Raw genomic sequence first — 15,000 nt, 5'->3', positions numbered from 1 at the left:
TACACATAACCAAAGTGTTAAATGCAGGGAGGTTGTGAGCTGGTTAAACTGTATTACTTAACATTCTGATGAGGCAGCTATCTTTCTCTTCTCTGTCCACAGAGAGGAGAGCCTTTTGTGGTGTAACCTTCAGGTCTCCTCAACACCGGAGACGTTTTAATCATCAGGCAGAAATTATACCGCCTAATGAAGAGGCCGGCGGTGGGCCCGTGGGTCTCTCAGCCGCGTGTGTGTACGTGTGTGGAACCATGGCCCGTGGGTCTCTCAGCCGCGTGTGTGTACGTGTGTGGAACCATGGCCCGTGGGTCTCTTGGCCGTCGGCACTGTTGTGTGGAAATCAGACCCTGGCACCAGCCCAGGTGCTGAGGGAGGCCCTAGGTAAAGTGTATTTAATCAAATTTGAATGTCAAAGCTCCTCCCCTGGGCACTCTCACTAGAGCTCCTCCCCTGGGCACTCTCACTAGAGCTCCTCCCCTGGGCACTCTCACTAGAGCTCCTCCCCTGGGCACTCTCACTAGAGCTCCTCCCCTGGGCACTCTCACTAGAGCTCCTCCCCTGGGCACTCGCACTAGAGCTCCTCCCCTGGGCACTCTCACTAGAGCTCCTCCCCTGGGCATTCTCACTAGAGCTCCTCCCCTGAGCACTCTCACTAGAGCTCCTCCCCTGGGCATTCTTCTGTCACACTCTCCAACTCTTTGTTCTCTGTCTCTTTCTGTTCCCATCCCTAAAAAGAAATTTTCATAATGGTTAGGCAGTGTTTTGTATTCGTATGGCACTTTCAAAGGGCTATTGCTTAAAGCAGGTTTTGAGAGTCAACAACTGTCTGCTGCTCTGCTAGAGGTCGAGAGGATATGTATTCATAAATTTACCCAGGAGGCTGTGTGCTCAAATTGCTCAGACAGGTTAACGTGCTCAAAAAAAGCAGAGAACAATCTATGCTCAGGTTTTTACCTTTTTTTGTCTGAGACTTCAAACTTCCACACCCACTTTCTTACAGTGGCTTGAGAAAGTATTCACCCCCCCTGGCATTTGTCCTATTTTGTTTCCTTGCAACCTGGAATTAAAATGTATTTTTGGTAGGTTTGTATCATTTGATTTACACAACATGCCTACCACTTTGAAGATTGAAGATGCAACATTTGTTTTATTGTGAAACAAACAAGAAATAATACAAAAAACATAAAACTTGAACGTGCATAACTATTCACCCCCCAAAGTTAATACTTTGTAGAGCCACCTTTTGCAGCAATTACAGCTGCAAGTCTCTTGGGGTATGTCTCTATAAGCTTGGCACATCTAGCCCTGGGATTTTTGCCCATTCTTCAAGGCAAAACTGTTCCAGCTCCTTCAAGTTGGATGGGTTCCGTTTGTGTAGAGCAATCTTTAAGTCATACCAGAGATTCTCAATTGGATTGAGGTCTGGGTTTTGATTAGGCCATTCCAAGACATTTAAATGTTTCCCCTTAAACCATTCAAGTGTTGCTTTAGCAGTATCCTTAGGATCATTGTCCTGCTGGAAGGTGAACCTCCATCCCAGTCTCAAATCTCTGGAAGACTGAAACAGTTTTCCGTGAATAATTTTCCTGTATTTAAAACCATCCATCATTCCTTCAATTCTGACCAGTTTCCCAGTCCCTGCGATGATAAACATCCCCACAGCAAGATGCTGCCACCACCATGCTTCACTGTGGGGATGTTGTTCTCGGGGTGATGAGAGGTGTTGGGTTTTCACCAGATATAGCATATCCCTTTATGGACAAAAAGCTACATTTTTGTCTCATCTGACCAGAGTACCTTCTTCCATATGTTTGGGGAGTCTCCCACATGCCTTTTGGCGAACACCAAACATGTTTGCTTATTTTTTTCTGGCCCCTCTTCTGTAAAGCCCAGCTCTGTGGAGTGTACGGCTTAAAGTGGTCCTATGGACAGATACTCCAATCTCCACTGTTGTCACGATCGGTGAAATTAGTAGACCAAGGCGCAGCGTGCGTAGACTTCCACATTTTAATTTTAATAAACCAAAACTCACTGAACATAACAACCAACCAAACGAAACGTGACTCTACTGTTGTGCACCCAGGCAACTAAATGTAGACAAGATCCCACGAATAACCATGGGGAAATGGCTACCTAAATATGATCCCCAATCAGAGACAACGATAAACAGCTGCCTCTGATTGGGAACCATATCAGGCCACCATAGACATACAAATTCACCTAGATGACCCACCCAAGTGATTATCACGCCCCAACCAACACAGAGAATAAACAGCTTACTATGGTTAGGGCGTGACAACTGTGGAGCTTTGCAGCTCCTTCAGGGTTATCTTTTGTCTCTTTGCTGCCTCTCTGATTAACGCCCTCCTTGCCTGGTACATGAGTTTTGGTGAGCGGCCCTCTCTTGGCAGGTTTGTTGTGGTGCCATATTCTTTCCATTTTTTAATAGTGGATTTAATGGTGCTCCGTGGGATGTTCAAAGTTTCAGATTTTTTTTATAACCCAACCCTGATCTGTACTTCTCCACAACCTTGTCTCTGACCTGTTTGGAGAGCTCCTTGGTCTTCATGGTGCTGCTTGCTTGCTTGGTGGTGCCCCTTGCTTAGTAGTGTTGCAGACTCTGGAGCCTTTCAGAACAGGTGTATATATACTGAGATCATGTGACAGATCATGTGACACTTAAATAAAGTCCACCTGTGTGCAATCTAACTAATTATGTGACTTCTGAAGGTAACTGGTTGCACTAGATCTTATTTAGGGGCTTCATAGCAAAGGGGGTGAATACATATTTGCGTTTTACATTTTTAGAGTCATTTTTTTTTTCATTTCACCAATTTGGACTATTTTGTGTATGTCCATTACATGAAATACAAATACATTTAAATCACAGGTTGTAACGCAATAAAATAGGAAGAACGCCAAGGGGGTTGAATATCTGACAAACAGTTGTACGATCGCCTGGAGACGGAGGTGACATAATACATTGTACAGGTCTGAATGTGTGTACATTTGTCAAAATAGACCGGTGCAGAGCCGTGCGATGATGCGAGTGGTGTAGAACTTACACCCAGCTTGCCTGAACCACTGCAGTCTCTGACCACCAAAGTAATGGAATTCTGATCGACAATAAGGGGCCGGACTGCAAACTAATGTCATTAGCAAAAAAAACAATGCCTAGTTTCCAAAGAAATTGCTGTTATCTCTATTATCTCTATCTCTATTATTTCTATCTCTATAAGAATGTGTTCTTAACTGACTTGCCTGACTTGCCTGGTTAAATAAAGGTTAATTTTTTTCTTTTTTAATTAAATTAAAATAAAATCTCTATCTTTATCTCTATCTCTATTATCTCTTTATCTCTATTATCTCTATCTCTATTATCTCAGTAACTGTAACACCTTTCCTTAATTGGAGTAAACTAATGGACAACAACACTTAAGCTTCTACTTCCAGCTAATACATACTATGTACATTTTACGGACAAAGTATATTTCACAATAGCTATCTTAGTTTGTTTTTAGTTCCATCCTTCAGCTACCCTCAACCCCTCCCATCTATCTCTGAACACCATCCAGTTTTGATTGGGTCTTAGCTGTCAACATCGTCTGTCCGTCAGATACATCTGTTGGTTTGTTGTTTTGTTTGGAAATGCTACTACAGGGATCAATTGAAAACCCGACCTGGAGCGGTAACACCGGAGATTGACTTAAAAACTTTACAAACTAAACACGCTGAGAGTTGTACCCCCTGTCAACACCGCCGCACCCACCGAGAGCGCTCAGGCAGAGACCCGGAACAGACGTCCTATTTCATAGATCACAGTAACTATAACAAGGGAGTCCATCATAGACTACAGTAACTGTAACAGGGGAGTCCATCATAGACTACAGTAACTATAACAGGGGAGTCCATCATAGACTACAGTAACTGTAACAGGGGAGTCCATCATAGACTACAGTAACTGTAACAGGGGAGTCCATCATAGACTACAGTAACTGTAACAGGGAGTCCATCATAGACTACAGTAACTGTAACAGGGAGTCCATCATAGACTACAGTAACTGTAGCAGGGGAGTCCATCATAGACTACAGTAACTATAACAGGGGAGTCCATCATAGACTACAGTAACTATAACAGGGGAGTCCATCATAGACTACAGTAACTATAACAGGGGAGTCCATCATAGACTACAGTAACTATAACAGGGGAGTCCATCATAGACTACAGTAACTGTAGCAGGGGAGTCCATCATAGACTACAGTAACTGTAACAGGGGAGTCCATCATAGACTACTGTCACGAACCGGCTCAAAGCCCGTAACAAAGGGAGACAACGTGGAGATAAGGAGTAGCAAAATATGTATTTATCACCTAAAGCAACTAAGTATAATATACAATGGTGTGTGTAATCAGTAATCAGTAGTGTAAGTGAGTGTTTTGCATGCATGAATGTGATAATGCAGGGTGATGAAAGGTGCCAAAGCAAACAAACAAACGGCCACCAAGAACCACAACACAATCTACAAAGGGTGTCTGCATGGAGAGAGTCTCCTCCATGAATGGGGAAGTGGTGTATTTATCCTGGGAGACACCGGGCCCAGGTGTTTCCCATGTAGCTGACGACCCTCCCAACTCCGCCCACCAGCATCCTAATAAGGAAATAACAGAGAGAATACGGCAGACAGAGTGGGAGGGTCGTCACATCCCCCCCCATAAAACCGGGGACCAACAAGGACCCCGGAACAAAATACCAGCCTCTAAGTTCCAAATTGACACAGCTTCTGCTCCACAAATTGATGAGGGTTTACGTGTTCACACTTACAATTTGCCCCAGCCAACCTCCTCCCCAGACCTCAGCGACCTTCGCACAGGAAGCAACATTTAAGAGGAAAGAAGAAAACAAGACCAGGAGGGAGCAGACAGGACAGAGAGAACATGACAATACGAAACAATGGTCAGTCACGTAAACATTAGGAACAGGGCGCACGAGAGAGCGCATCAGCAATCACGTTTTCAGTCCCCCGGATGTGCCTCACATCGAGATGGAATGATTGTAAAAATAAACACCATCGCATTATCCTCTGGTTTGGACACATCATGGACCTCAAAAAAGTGAGGGGGTTATGGTCGGTGTAGACCACAATAGGTACTACCCCCGACCCGACATACACTTCGAAGTGTTGTATTGCCCAAATTAGTGCTAGCGCTTCCTTTTCAATAACCGAATAGTTCAACTGATAATCGTTAAACTTTTTGGAAAAAAAACTAACAGGCCTCTCAATCCCAGACACATCTGCTTGCAGCAAAACTGCACCTGCCCCCACATGACTAGCATCCACCTGCAAGGTAAATGACAAATCCATGCGAGGAGCAGCCAGCACTGGAGTTGAGGTAAGCAACCTCTTTGCCTCTTCAAAAGCGTGTTGACAACGAGTAGACCAAACATAAACAGCCTTAGCTTTCAGCATATCTGTCAAGGGAGCGACCACAGTAGAGAAGTTATTACAAAAACTACGGTAATAACCAATCATGCCCAAGAAATGCATCAGTTCCATCCGGTTTACTGACCAAGATACAGGGAGAAGCCCAACTGGAGAAAGAAGGCTCTGCTATCTTACTCTCCAGCATGTACTTGACCTCAGCATCCAGACAACGTAGTTTCTCTGAAGAAACTCTATAGAAGCGCTGACGAATGGGGTCAGCACCTCCAATGTCAATATCATGTTCTATTAAGTTTGTACGTGTAGGTGTATCAGAAAACAAACCTGGAAATCTCTGAATCAGACCAACTATCTCTTTCTGCCCATCAACAGGTAGGTGAGTGAGAAGACTGTCTAAAATATCCAGTGTTTCTGAATTTTTCAATCTACCCTGCAATATACAATCGTCAGGACCAGGAACATCTTCCTCCTCATGCACAGATCTAGCACGACAAGAACCCAAGGAAACAACGGTATCAGCCAAAAGAACAGGTTTTACCGTCCTCTGTAGAATCCCACTGTTCAGTCTCAGAGGAACGTGCATAATAGGGTTTTAACAGATTTACATGGCACAGCTGGTGTGCTTTCCTCCGTTCTGGAGTGGCAACTAGATAATTTTGCTCAGTGCACTGGCGCACCACTGTATATGGACCTTGAAACTTGGCTTGAAAAGGAGAACCAACAATTGGCAGCAGAGCAAGAACCTGGTCACCTGGACTAAAGTGACGAGGCTCAGTTCGGCGATCAAATATGCCCTTCATCCTCTCCTGTGAAGATGATAACTTCTCTTTAGCCATTTCACCAGCGGCATACAGCCGTCGCCGGAAATCACACACATACGATAACAGGGACTGAGGAGGCTCGGGAGACTTCCAGTCATCCTGGAGAACAGATAAAAGTCCACGCACCCTATGTCCAAACACAAGGTCATTTGGACTGAAACCTGTGCTCTCCTGTGAAACATCCCTAGCAGCTAACAGTAACCAAGGCAACCCCTCCTCCCAATCCTTATCCATCTCAGTACAATAAGCTCTCAACAAAGACTTAAGTGTTTGATGGAAACGTTCCAGTGCTCCTTGACTTTGCGCGTGATAGGCGCTAGACAAATTGTGTTTAATATGGAGCTGTTGAAGAACCTGACCAAACAGATTAGAGGTAAAATTAGATCCTTGATCACTCTGAATGACCTTAGGGATTCCAAACAATGAGAGAAACTGAGTCAAAGCTTTTAACACCGATTTAGTCGTGATAGATCGGAGAGGATAGGCAGTAGGAAACCTAGTGGTCTGACACATCACAGTGAACAGGTAACTGCTACCCTTTTTAGAACGAGGCAGAGGACCCACACAGTCAATAATCAGATACTCAAAAGGTTGGCTGAGTACAGGAATAGGAAACAATGGTACTGGTTTAATAGCTTGATTAGGCTTACCAGTTAATTGACAGGTGTGACAAGTTTTGATAAAATCAGAAATATCCCTCTTTAATCTAGGCCAAAAGAAATGTCTTAATATGCGATTGTAGGTTTTCCTCACCCCCATATGTCCAGCAACGTCGCTGTGAGAAGTTTCCAACACCAACTCACGAAGCTTAACTGGTACAACAACCTGACTAATTGCCTCCCCAGAAAAACACTATCATGAGACACCCACTTTCTCATCAGGACATCCTCTTGGAGAAAATAGCCATGGGCGACATCTCCCAACTGTTCTATAGGCACAATTTGATCACGCAACTCTTCCAACGTGGGGTCATCCGTTGCGCATTGATTAGATCTGAGCGGGTTACAGATAACGGGATAACAGGGAAAACAGTGACATACTTTGTATTATTATCATTAGTCGGCGCAGTGACCAGTTCGCCACGGCTCATAGAACGTGTCACTGCACACGCAGAGAACACCTCTGGGAAACTCTGTACACTCTCATCAGGAATCCCAACAAATGACGGCTTAGTGGAAACCACTAGAGATGGAAACACGACAGGCCATACACGCTCACCAGCCAAGTTATTCCCAAGGATAACATCGATACCCTCAATAGGCAACGAAGGATGCACACCCACAACAACTTCACCCTTCACCAGCCCACAATCCAACATCAGTTTATGCAATGGAACTGACAGAGTGTTCAAACCTATTCCCCTAATTAGAACACTATTCCCCGAAGCAGTCTCAGCAGAAAAGGGTAACACAGACTCCAACACAAACGATTCAGAGGCACCTGTGTCTCTCAGGATCTTCACTGGCACTAGGTCTTTACTTCCTAACATAGACACAAAACCTTCTGTAATGAAAGGTAAATAGTCTGGATCAATATGGACTTTCACATTCTCCTGGGGCTGAGGAAATGAGTTATGAATGAACTGATGTGGAACAGGTGCAGCTAATGCATTAGGCTTAGATTTAGCGTAAGCACCCTTTGACCTGAGAAGTGGACATTCGTTTTTCCAAAGCCCTGAACCTTGACAGTAGTGACACTCCTGCCCAAAGTCAGCTTTACCATGGGAGTCAGATTCAACCCTAGTTGAATAGAACTCTGCCCGAGAACCAAAGTATCTCGGTGAGCGAAGCCCAAATCTATCCGAACGCCCCCACTCTTTCCGAATACGGGGTTCTGCAAAGACACTTTTGTGAGTCAACACATACTCGTCTGCCAAAACTGCAGCTTCAGCAACATTCTTTACTTTCTGTTTATTTAATATACGTGGCAATACGATCAGGAATTGTGTCCTTAAATTGCTCTAACATAATCAGATCACACAGCTCTTGGAAAGTCACAACTGCAGAGGCGGAACACCAGCGATTAAACTGTAAAGACAACTGTCGCGCAAACTCAACATGAGTTTGGTTATCATCCCTTTTTAAATTTCTAAATCGTTGGCGGTAAGCCTCAGGGACCAATTCATAAATCTGTAACACAGCTGTTTTAACTTTATCATAACTGGCACTGTCGTGTACACTAAGAGCTGAATATGCTTCCTGCGCTTTACCAGTCAGCACACACTGCAACATTAAAGTGCGGTCAGAATCAGGCCAACTCCTAGCGTTAGCAACCCGCTCAAACAACGAAAAGAATGTCTCGGGGTCCCTTTCATTAAACCGAGGCAATAACCGTAAGTTCCCAACAATATCAAATGTCTCTGGGGCACGACCAAAAGCGGAACTACCCCTAGGTAAATCTGGGTCACCTTCCCAAAACAAACTCTCCCCTGAGATCTTTCCTTCCCTAACCAACTCTATACGTTCTTGTTGCAATTCGATTTTAGCACGCTCCATATCTTGTTTAAATGCCAATTCCTTTTCATATTTTACACGATCATGCTCTAGCTTCTCACGATCATGCTGCCGATCATGCTCTAGCTTCTCACGATCATGCTGCCGATCATGCTCTCTCTTCTCACGATCATGCTCCAGCTGTAACAAAAGCAGTTCTTTCTGCTGTTCAAAAAGAAGGCTACTAGGACTAACCGATGGAATGTCCATTGTAACGTTATGGGGAGACGACAAATCCTCAGCAGAGGCTGGCCCAGTGGTAACTTCAAGAATACCACTCTCCATCAGATTGGCCTTCAATATCAACCTAATAGAATTCTTTAGACGTTTATCACTAATCTCAACCTTGTAGTGTTCCGCGACCTTCAACAGCTGTTCTTTAGTACCTAAATCTAACAATTCCTCTGATGGAGAGTGAATGAACTTATCTACATAAGACGCCATAATCACACAAAAAAAAAAAATTCTCGCTCTTCCCTTCTGCTGAGCACACCAGACCACAACCCGAGAATTGACAATCACCCTGAGTACCACAGAAGAGAGATGAGATACGGAGCTTCCCCAAAACCTACAATAACTCAACCCTAGTCTTCGTGCAGATTTGCGGTGGGAATTTACGCACTGTAGCCCGTTGGCAAGACAATAGAACTCCCCAGCATGCTGGCAAATTCCACCAAGCCACGGATGTGCCCCCGAGACAACTGCTCAGTCCACAGACACCACACAAAAATAACAAACATTAACCATGCCCAACATATTCCAAAAAATGAAACACGTCGCTAAACCTATCAGGGGAAAAAGGCTATAGCTCCGGGTAGCAAGTTCCACTACCCTACCCAAATCTCCCACCGAGGTACACAGCCAATTTACTCACCTCCTCAGACTGACTTCCCAACAGAAAGTAGAACAAGAGTTTACAGGCTAGGCAGGGCCTGGAAACTAACCATTATCTCTCTCCAACGCAGCACACAAACCAAACATTAAAGGCAACCAATACTGGGCCTATCAAACACAATATGCAAACCAAACACGTACCTCCACGGTCTCCCAAACCAATAGTTCAAATATCCCGGATGAGCCCCCACTTGTCACGAACCGGCTCAAAGCCCGTAACAAAGGGAGACAACGTGGAGATAAGGAGTAGCAAAATATGTATTTATTACCTAAAGCAACTAAGTATAATATAAAATGGTGTGTGTAATCAGTAGTGTAAGTGAGTGTTTTGCATGCATGAATGTGATAATGCAGGGTGATGAAAGGTGCCAAAGCAAACAAACAAACGGCCACCAAGAACCACAACACAATCTACAAAGGGTGTCTGCATGGAGAGAGTCTCCTCCATGAATGGGGAAGTGGTGTATTTATCCTGGGAGACACCGGGCCCAGGTGTTTCCCATGTAGCTGACGACCCTCCCAACTCCGCCCACCAGCATCCTAATAAGGAAATAACAGAGAGAATACGGCAGACAGAGTGGGAGGGTCGTCACACTACAGTAACTGTAGCAGGGGAGTCCATCATAGACTACAGTAACTATAACAGGGGAGTCCATCATAGACTACAGTAACTATAACAGGGGAGTCCATCATAGACTACAGTAACTGTAGCAGGGGAGTCCATCATAGACTACAGTAACTATAACAGGGGAGTCCATCATAGACTACAGTAACTGTAGCAGTGAGTCCATCATAGACTACAGTAACTGTAGCAGGGAGTCCATCATAGACTACAGTAACTGTAACAGGGGAGTCCATCATAGACTACAGTAACTATAACAGGGGAGTCCATCATAGACTACAGTAACTGTAGCAGGGGAGTCCATCATAGACTACAGTAACTGTAGCAGGGGAGTCCATCATAGACTACAGTAACTGTAGCAGGGGAGTCCATCATAGACTACAGTAACTGTAACAGGGGAGTCCATCATAGACTACAGTAACTGTAGCAGGGGAGTCCGTCATAGACTACAGTAACTGTAACAGGGGAGTCCATCATAGACTACAGTAACTGTAGCAGGGAGTCCATCATAGACTACAGTAACTATAACAGGGGAGTCCATCATAGACTACAGTAACTGTAGCAGGGGAGTCCATCATAGACTACAGTAACTGTAACAGAGGAGTCCATCATAGACTACAGTAACTGTAGCAGGGGAGTCCATCATAGACTACAGTAACTGTAACAGGGGAGTCCATCATAGACTTCAGTAACTGTAGCAGGGGAGTCCATCATAGACTACAGTAACTATAACAGGGGAGTCCATCATAGACTACAGTAACTATAACAGGGGAGTCCATCATAGACTACAGTAACTGTAGCAGGGGAGTCCATCATAGACTACAGTAACTATAACAGGGGAGTCCATCATAGACTACAGTAACTGTAACAGGGGAGTCCATCATAGACTACAGTAACTGTAGCAGGGGAGTCCATCATAGACTACAGTAACTGTAGCAGGGGAGTGCATCATAGACTACAGTAACTGTAACAGGGAGTCCATCAAAGGAATTAAGGTTAGTACAGTAACTGTAGTCTATCTGCCTTGCCACTGCCAAGTCCATCAACAACTAACCTAATAAACGCTGGTCCACTAACAACACCCATTCCAATCATGTTACCAACTCTAAATGGAACTATGTATCACGCACAGTAGGGAGTTGAGGACGTACAGAGTTGAAATGGCTCAAATTAGAATATTCCTAATATGGGTGAGGAAGTTAGAGTCACCCCAAAAGCATGGCTTTTCCGGACTCATATTAGATACAATTACCCAATGGACCAACTCATGTTAGGAATATTACATTTGAAACATTAGTTATGCGATACGCTTAAGTAGCCAATTAAGTTGTGAAGCGAAATACAAGCAAATGACCCCGCAGCTCAAGTACAGTGTGTTATTCAGCTTAATAAAATGTGGCCATCCAAATGATCGTACTGAATGGTTAAAGTCAGAGGGGGACATCCACATGATCGTACTGAATGGTTAAAGTCAGAGGGGGACATCCACATGATCGTACTGAATGGTTAAAGTCAGAGGGGGACATCCACATGATCGTACTGAATGTTAAAGTCAGAGGGGACATAAAGTCTGAATGGTTAAAGTCAGAGGGGACATCCACATGATCGTACTGAATGGTTAAAGTCAGGGGGACATCCACATGATCACTGAATGGTTAAAGTCAGAGGGGGACATCCACATGATCGCACTGAATGGTTAAAGTCAGAGGGGGACATCCACATGATACTGAATGGTTAAAGTCAGAGGGGGACATCCACATGATGAATGGTTAAAGTCAGAGGGGGACATCCACATGATCGTACTGAATGGTTAAAGTCAGAGGGGGACATCCACATGATCGTACTGAATGGTTAAAGTCAGAGGGGGACATCCACATGATCGTACTGAATGGTTAAAGTCAGAGGGGGACATCCACATGATCGTACTGAATGGTTAAAGTCAGAGGGGGACATCCACATGATCACTGAATGGTTAAAGTCAGAGGGGGACATCCACATGATCGTACTGAATGGTTAAAGTCAGAGGAGGACATCCACATGATCGTACTGAATGGTTAAAGTCAGAGGGGGACATCCACATGATCGTACTGAATGGTTAAAGTCAGAGGGGGACATCCACATGATCGTACTGAATGGTTAAAGTCAGAGGGGGACATCCACATGATCGTACTGAATGGTTAAAGTCAGAGGGGGACAGACAAATGGCACAGCGTCTCCGCTTGTTGGTGAATCCTTTAAAATGTATGAAAACTGAAGAAAAAAAATGAAATGCATGTAATTCAACATAAGATAACTTTTCCTTAAATCTATGTTATCCACTGTGAATGAGGTCTGTGACATTACCAATGAATGCTATCTGACATGTTATCCAAGCAGGAGTCAATCAAGCAGTCTGGTAGCATAGTGGTTAGAGTGTAGAGGCGGCAGGTAGCATAGTGGTTAGAGTGGAGGGGTGGCAGGTAGCATAGTGGTTAGAGTGTAGAGGAGGCAGGTAGCCTAGTGGTTAGAGTGTAGAGGCGGCAGGTAGCCTAGTGGTTAGAGTGTAGAGGTGGCAGGGTAGCCTAGTGGTTAGAGTGTAGAGGCGGCAGGTAGCATAGTGGTTAGAGTGTAGAGGAGGCAGGTAGCCTAGTGGTTAGAGTGTAGAGGAGGCAGGTAGCCTAGTGGTTAGAGTGTAGAGGAGGCAGGTAGCCTAGTGGTTAGAGTGTAGAGGCGGCAGGTAGCATAGTGGTTAGAGTGTAGAGGAGGCAGGTAGCCTAGTGGTTAGAGTGTAGAGGAGGCAGGTAGCCTAGTGGTTAGAGTGTAGAGGAGGCAGGTAGCCTAGTGGTTAGAGTGTAGAGGAGGCAGGTAGCCTAGTGGTTAGAGTGTAGAGGCGGCAGGTAGCATAGTGGTTAGAGTGTAGAGGTGGCAGGGTAGCCTAGTGGTTAGAGTGTAGAGGCAGCAGGTAGCATAGTGGTTAGAGTGGAAGGGAGGCAGGTAGCATAGTGGTTAGAGTGTAGAGGCGGCAGGTAGCCTAGTGGTTAGAGTGTAGAGGCGGCAGGTAGCCTAGTGGTTAGAGTGTAGAGGCGGCAGGTAGCATAGTGGTTAGAGTGTAGAGGTGGCAGGTAGCATAGTGGTTAGAGTGTAGAGGTGGCAGGTAGCCTAGTGGTTAGAGTGTAGAGGAGGCAGGTAGCCTAGTGGTTAGAGTGTAGAGGTTGCAGGTAGCCTAGTGGTTAGAGTGTAGAGGTGGCAGGTAGCCTAGTGGTTAGAGTGTAGGGGCGGCAGGTAGCCTAGTGGTTAGAGTGTAGAGGCGGCAGGTAGCATAGTGGTTAGAGTGTAGAGGAGGCAGGTAGCCTAGTGGTTAGAGTGTAGAGGAGGCAGGTAGCCTAGTGGTTAGAGTGTAGAGGCGGCAGGTAGCATAGTGGTTAGAGTGTAGAGGTGGCAGGGTAGCCTAGTGGTTAGAGTGTAGAGGCGGCAGGTAGCATAGTGGTTAGAGTGGAGGGGAGGCAGGTAGCATAGTGGTTAGAGTGTAGAGGCGGCAGGTAGCCTAGTGGTTAGAGTGTAGAGGCGGCAGGTAGCCTAGTGGTTAGAGCGTAGAGGCGGCAGGTAGCATAGTGGTTAGAGTGTAGAGGTGGCAGGTAGCATAGTGGTTAGAGTGTAGAGGTGGCAGGTAGCCTAGTGGTTAGAGTGTAGAGGCGGCAGGTAGCCTAGTGGTTAGAGTGTAGAGGTGGCAGGTAGCCTAGTGGTTAGAGTGTGGAGGAGGCAGGTAGCCTAGTGGTTAGAGTGTAGAGGTGGCAGGTAGCCTAGTGGTTAGAGTGTAGAGGTGGCAGGTAGCCTAGTGGTTAGAGTGTGGAGGAGGCAGGTAGCCTAGTGGTTAGAGTGTAGAGGTGGCAGGTAGCCTAGTGGTTAGAGTGTAGAGGAGGCAGGTAGCCTAGTGGTTAGAGTGTAGAGGTTGCAGGTAGCCTAGTGGTTAGAGTGTAGAGGTGGCAGGTAGCCTAGTGGTTAGAGTGTAGGGGCGGCAGGTAGCATAGTGGTTAGAGTGTAGAGGTGGCAGGTAGCCTAGTGGTTAGAGTAGAGGGGCGGCAGGTAGCCTAGTGGTTAGAGTGGAGGGGCGGTAGGTAGCATAGTGGTTAGAGTGGAGGGGCGGCAGGTAGCCTAGTGGTTAGAGTGTAGAGGTGGCAGGTAGCATAGTCGTTAGAGTGGAGGGGCGGCAGGTAGCCTAGTGGTTAGAGTGTAGAGGTGGCAGGTAGCATAGTGGTTAGAGTGTAGGGGCGGCAGGTAGCCTAGTGGTTAGAGTGTAGAGGTGGTAGGTAGCCTAGTGGTTAGAGTGTAGAGGAGGCAGGTAGCCTAGTGGTTAGAGTGTAGAGGTGGCAGGTAGCATAGTGGTTAGAGTGTAGAGGTGGCAGGTAGCCTAGTGGGTAGAGTGTAGAGGCGGCAGGTAGCGGCAGGTAGCATAGTGGTTAGAGTGTAGAGGTGGCAGGTAGCATAGTGGTTAGAGTGTAGAGGTGGCAGGTAGCCTAGTGGTTAGAGTGTAGAGGTGGCAGGTAGCCTAGTGGTTAGAGTGTAGAGGAGGCAGGTAGCCTAGTGGTTAGAGTGTAGAGGTGGCAGGTAGCCTAGTGGTTAGAGTGTAGAGGTGGCAGGTAGCCTAGTGGTTAGAGTGTAGGGGCGGCAGGTAGCATAGTGGTTAGAGTGTAGAGGCGGCAGGTAGCCTAGTGGTTAGAGTGTAGAGGTGGCAGGTAGCCTAGTGGTTAGAGTGT

This window comes from Oncorhynchus nerka, linkage group LG6 (genome assembly GCF_034236695.1).
Source record: "Oncorhynchus nerka isolate Pitt River linkage group LG6, Oner_Uvic_2.0, whole genome shotgun sequence".
Taxonomy (NCBI): domain Eukaryota; kingdom Metazoa; phylum Chordata; class Actinopteri; order Salmoniformes; family Salmonidae; genus Oncorhynchus; species Oncorhynchus nerka.
This window is presented reverse-complemented; position numbering follows the sequence as displayed.